Below are 6,626 nucleotides of genomic sequence, written 5' to 3' on the forward strand. Positions count from 1 at the left end.
TCCAGAATTTCATATAGAAGTATTTGAATTCCTAAATTAAGGAAGAAGTAACCGAAATTCAATTGGTGTGGCGAAGAATAAACCAAATTTGCCAACAAGTTTAACATCGTGGTTTCAGTAGCGCCTTTACATTTAAACATTTGGTCCTTATTTCTCCAACTTCATTCATTTGCAAACCATTGTGGCTTCAATGCAACACAATTTTCAACACCATCGTCCTGTTTCATCACCAATCCTCATGTGTAACGCTGGTACAGCAAAGTTTATGTATTTATATGTATACGTACATTTCTAAATTTCAATATTTGCATAATTTTTTATAAAAAGGTATATACGGCAAATTTCACATACATATAATACACATTTCAACGCATTCATTGTGTTTTAAATTTCATGTGGACAGCCTCTTACATGTTACCTTCTTTTGCTTGAAACATCCATAAATTTTTTTTCATGTGATTTTGCAAACGGTACTTTGCGGAATTTGGTAATTACAATATATATAAAATATTTTGAATATTATTTCGGGTTTTGCATATAATTATAATTGCCAATTGAAACACTCTACCATTTCAATTTAGTGCGTTTTAACTTATATTATATCACTGCAGTGTATTCCAAGCGGAAGTTGCTGCGATTAAGGATGCGGTGGATGGAATGCTATCCAGTGCTACTACGGTTAGGGAATTTAACATCTACTCTGATAGCCAAGTGGCTATCAAGGCCTTGAGCTCAACTACAGTGCGATCGAGGGTGGTCTGGGAATGCCTGACCTCGTTTGCGATTGCATCGAATTATTTTACATTTAAGATTATCTGGGTCCCGGGCCATAGTGATATCCCGGGTAACTGTCAAGCGGATCTCTTAGCCCGCATCGGTACAACTGAACCGGATGAAGATGGCTGTAGGGATTTCGGGATCCCGCTGGCCACCTGTGGATTGCTCCTCCATAGCTGGGCCTCGAATCAGCTCAGCAAACGTTGGGCGGATACCACGTCTTGCAAGGTAGCAAGATCTTGCTGGCCAAAAGTGTATGGCAGGAGGTCTGCTGAAATAATTGGGTTCACTAAGGCTCACCTATCAATTGTCATTGGGGTTTTGACAGGGCACTGTCCCATGGGTATCCATGCGGTACATCTCAATATACTGGAAAATCCATCCTGCGGCAGCTGTATGGAGGATGATGAGTTGGAATCACCAAATCACTTTACGCTTGATTGCCCAGCTTTTGCCAGGACAAGGCGAAAGTACTTCGGTCACGACTCACTTGGATCTCCCGAGGATTTATCCAAAGTTGAGATCGGTATCATTCGGAGCTTTATCGTTGCTATCCAACGATTCTCTAAGTAGCTAGATCTAAGTCACCGTTATTTTTGGTGTATGTGGTATCACAACGGACCTTCGTGTTGTTCAAGTGAGCTATCCTTATCAGGGCAGCTACCACCTACCCTATCCTAACTTATATTATATAATTTTAATTCCAATTTTCTTATCCCTTTGAGATTTTTCTTTTCGAACAAGAGTTCCTTACAAATTCCTTATTAAGTCCTTGCAAATCCCAAAGTTTCTAAGTTTTGCATTTGGTACCCGTCCTGGAATTCATTGGACCATAAATTAATCAAATTTGAAAATTTCGACTTCATATTCTCTGTAATTAATAAATTTCATTTTTCCAGATTAGTATCCGCTGCGAAATTCCTTATAAATTCCTTATTAATTCCCTACTAATAAGGCGTAGAAGCAGCCTCATGAAACCCTTATTAAACCATACTTAATAAATCAGTACAATGTGAGATTTTTTTTTTGATATAAAACGGTGGTTCCGTGAAAAACCAATTGAGATTTTTTGAATAAAGCGTTGCGTCCGTGAAAATATATGATTTTTTTTTTAATAAAGCGGTGCGCCCGTGAAAATATATGAATTTTTTTTGAATAAAGGGTGCGTCCGTGAAAATATATGAATTTTTTTTGAACTGTTTACCACAATTTTGAGATTTTTACCAATTCATACTTCTGAACCATTTTAAATTCAATTACTTATTACATATTTTTCTTACAATTATATTTCAGTTTCAATTAACTTGAGCGGTATCTTATTATTGAAGGGATCACCCAAGCGAAAGCTCATGAAATGGCAGTCGAGCAAACGGTTAACGTGTGTCGTTTAAACGCAAAATCCAATTTAGTTAAAACTATTTTAGCCTCAACGGAATTTACTGATCCGAAAGACGTGGTTGCAAAACTAATTGTAGAACAAAACACCGAAGTAACAGAGCGCCTGGTTCTAGCTTTCCGATCGCGTTGTAACAGTACATTCAGAAATTCACGTGGTAGTTACCGCGGTTTTTACCCAAACCGCAGCTATACTGGTTATAGAAATAATATAATAATATATCGGGATTGAGAACGAAGTCTAAAGAAGTATTTTTAGCCACTTCGCGGTGTGATTATGATGTCTACGTTATTGTCGAGACTTGGCTCAATGATGACTTTTCAGTCTCAGAATTTTTTGATCAAAGGTTGTTCCACACCTATCGTAAGGATAGAGATCCCATCAAAACGGGACGTCTTAGAGGTGGTGGAGTATTAATTGCTGTAAGACGTCCCCTTCTCTCTTCCCCTGTTCCGCTCTCTAATAGTGACTCTCTTTTAGATCAGCTCTGTGTTTGTATTATGGGGTCGCCTGGCAAGTTATTTATTTGTGCCTCTTACGTTCCGCCTTGCAACACAGATTCGCTGTACTGTGCTCATGTCAATAACATATTTGACCTTTACGAAAACAATGTCGATAGTCATTTCTGCGTTTTGGGTGATTTCAATCTAAGTAAGGTTGTATGGTTCAAAATTATTAAAACGTCCTAACGCCTATTAATATAAATCATCCTCATGAGATCAATTTCTTGGACACCCTTTTTGGGGCTAACTTAATTCAGATTAACCACTTCGTTAACCTGGACCTTTTTTTTGTTGATGAGAATCTAATTACCCACTTGACCGAATGTACGTTTCCTATTTATAAGTCTGATATGCATCATGTACCATTATCGTTATCTATAGAATTCTTCGACCTGGTGCCGAATAACAACATTAATAATACTGTCCGCTCCTATAATTTCAAGGATGCAAATTATGATGCTCTTAAGTCGCTCATATCTGAAACTGATTGCAACTCTATTTTCTTTGCTAAAAACCCTGCTGAATGCTTCGATGCCTTCTTGCTTGTGTTGTCAGACATCTTCATTACGAATCTCGCTTTACTTCCGGTTAAAGTTCACAAGCTACCCTGGTACACTACTAGGTTAAAAAAACTGAAAAATCAAAGAAATAAGTACCATAAATTATATAAGGCGACCCTCGACATTTCTTTTAAAGATCAGTATACCTATTATATGACTCAGTTCAATGTTCTGGATAAGTTCTTATACAGTAAATATATTTCCCGATTTGACGATGAGTTAAAAGCAAATCCTAAATCTTTTTGGAACTATGTTCGGTCTAAGAAAAGTTGTACCAATATCCCAACCTGTGTGAAATTTAACGATACCAGTTGAGAGAGCCTGGCTGTTACAGTAAACCTGTGTGCTGATTTTTTCAAATCTACATTTGTTGTTGATGCCGATGATACTAACAACAGGTATTCCTTTGATACACCAAAGCCTTTAAACTTTGGGTCCCTGTCTGTATCTGAAATGGACATTATTAAGGGTATCTCCTCCTTACAGTCCTCACTGAAAAACGATATAGATGGTTTGTCCTGTTCTTTATTTAAAAAGTGTAGTAGTTCCCTTTGTGTTCCATTGCGCCATATTTTCAATACTTCTCTTTCGACCGGAGTTTTTATTGATCGCTGGAAGCTGGCGTTCATCACCCCAATCTTGAATTCAGGCAATAAAAATGATTTAAAGAATTATAGGCCAATATCTGAATTGTCGACCTGTTCCAATCTTTTTGAAAAGGTAGTTAAGGACAAGTTCTCATTCGCTATCAATAAAATAATCGATCCATGTCAGCATGGTTTTATTGCAGGCCGTTCGACTGTCACAAATCTAGCGGTTTTTTTCCAGTTTTGTGTCTCAGCGTTTAAGGATGGATGTCAAGTTGACACCATATATACAGATTTTTCCAAGGCCTTTGACACAGTTTCGCATAAACTACTTTTGTGGAAACTTGAAAACATGGGCTTTCATTCGTTTTCTGTTGTGGCTGAAGTCTTACGTAGAAAATAGGATATATTTTGTTGAAATCGAGAAAACTAAGTCATGCAAATTCTTAGCAACTTCCGGTGTACCACAAGGTAGCATCCTTGGCTCTATTTTATTCATAATTTGTATTCATGATGTTGGCTCTTGCCTAAAATATTCTAATAATTTACTTTATGCAGACGATTTAAAACTCTTCCGTAAGATCACCAGTATTTCTGACGCTTTGCGCCTGCAGGAAGATATGAATGCTATCAACGATTGGGCTTCACAAAATAACCTGCGACTCGATATTAGTAAATGCTGTCACATAACGTTTACTAAGTGAAAGAATATCCTTTCGTCCGTGTATTCGATCTCAAACGTAACGCTTGCCTCAGTTGATGAGTTTCGTGATCTTGGAGTAATTTTTGATTCGTATTTTACCTTTGCCAATCATGTTAACTTTCTTATACCAAAAGCTTATGCCAACTTAGCTTTCTTACGACGATATGCGAAGGATTTCAAAGACCCGTATACCAGAAAGATTTTGTATAATTCCTTAGTACGTTCAAAGTTAGAATATGCCTCAGTCATTTGGAATCCGATGTACTTTTCACACTCTTTAAGAATTGAACGAGTTCAGCGGAAATTCATGCGGTTTGCTCTTCAACCTCTACACTTTGATAATCCCATGCCACCCTACAGTGCGGGATGCATGCTTGTCTGGCCACTTGAAGTCAGGCGTTCTGTTCAAGTCTTAAGGTTTATTTTTGATATAATATCTGGTGCTATTGATTGTTCCGAACTTCTGGGTCAGGTAACTTTCAATGTCCCTAACAGAGCCCTCCGCTTTCACAATACATTCCGTATTGAAGTGTTGCGTTCTAATTACTTCAGCTTTTCTCCTCTTCTAAGAGGACTTGTAGAATTCAATCACCTATCTAGGAGTCTAGATCTTGACTTTGCCATGTCTAGATATCTCTTCAAGGCATGCATTGAGTCTTACTATCTATCACATTAAGTCATACTTAAATTAATAATTTAGTTCTAAGTACACCTGTAATCTAGTCAGTAAGGTATGTTACCATTGACTAAATAAAGAAATGAAATGAAATGAAATAGTCCATTTTCATACAATAGCAACCGTAATGCTATTGTTACCATTACGGTTGCTATTGCGATATCGATATGATAATAGAAATATATACCAAAATAATAACAACAGTAATACACGTTCAAATTCAAATTCAAATTCAAACCCAAATAATACTAAAAATAGAAACAACAAAACAAGATCGTCAAACGGTAGATGTAGAAACGCAAACGTACGCGCTTCAAACACGAGTGCTCCTCAGGAGCGAACACTGGGGGTGGACGAACTAAGCGAATTTCCTTCACCAGTAGGCATATACTGTTTAAATTTAAATTATTCAGATTTCATAGAATTGACATTAACGGGTCACAAAAATTGTGTTCTTTTTTATTAGACACTCAAGCAGACAATTATTTAATAAAAATATCATGTCTATACAGTGATATTTCCTTAAATACAAACGAAATTATCAACATTACCGGTGTCACTTCAAACTCAGTTTCGACTTTAGGTAAAACAAGTAAGGAAGGCTAAGTTCGGGTGTAACCGAACATTACATACTCAGTTGAGAGCTGTGGAGACAAAATAAGGGAAAATCACCATGTAGTAAAATGTGGAATGTGTTTGTATGACATGTGTATCAAATGGAAGGTATTAGAGAGTATTTTAAGAGGGAGAGGGCCATAGTTCTATTGATGGACGCCATTTAGGGATATCGCCATAAAGGTGGACCAGGGCTGACTCTAGAATTTGTTTGTACGATATGGGTATCAAATGAAAGGTGTTAATGAGTATTTTAAAAGGGAGTGGGCCTAAGTTCTATAGGTGGACGCCTTTTCGTGATATCGTCATAAAGGTGGACGAGGGGTGACTCTAGAATTTGTTTGTACGATATGGGTATCAAATGAAAGGTGTTAATGAGTATTTTAAAAGGGCGTGGGCTTTAGTTCTATAGGTGGACGCCTTTTAGAGATATCGCCATAAAGGTGGACCAGGAATGAAAGGTGTTAATGAGTATCTTAAAAGGGAGTGGGCCTTAGTTCTATAGGTGGACGCTTTTTCGAGATATCGCCATAAAGGTGGGCCAGGGGTGACTCTAGAATTTTTTTGTACGATATGGGTATCAAATTAAAGGTATTAACCCTTGGCCCTTAGTTCTATAGGTGGACGCCTTTTCGAGATATCGCCATAAAGGTTGACCAGGGGTGACTCTAGAATGCGTTTGTAGAATATGGGTATCAAACGAAAGTTGTTAATAAGTATTTTAAAAGGGAGTGGGCCTTAGTTCTATGGGTGGACGCCTTTTCGGAATATCGCCATAAACGTGGACCAGGGGTGAATCTAGAATGCGT

The sequence above is a fragment of the Eurosta solidaginis genome, chromosome X, assembly GCF_040869045.1.
Source record: "Eurosta solidaginis isolate ZX-2024a chromosome X, ASM4086904v1, whole genome shotgun sequence".
NCBI lineage: Eukaryota > Metazoa > Arthropoda > Insecta > Diptera > Tephritidae > Eurosta > Eurosta solidaginis.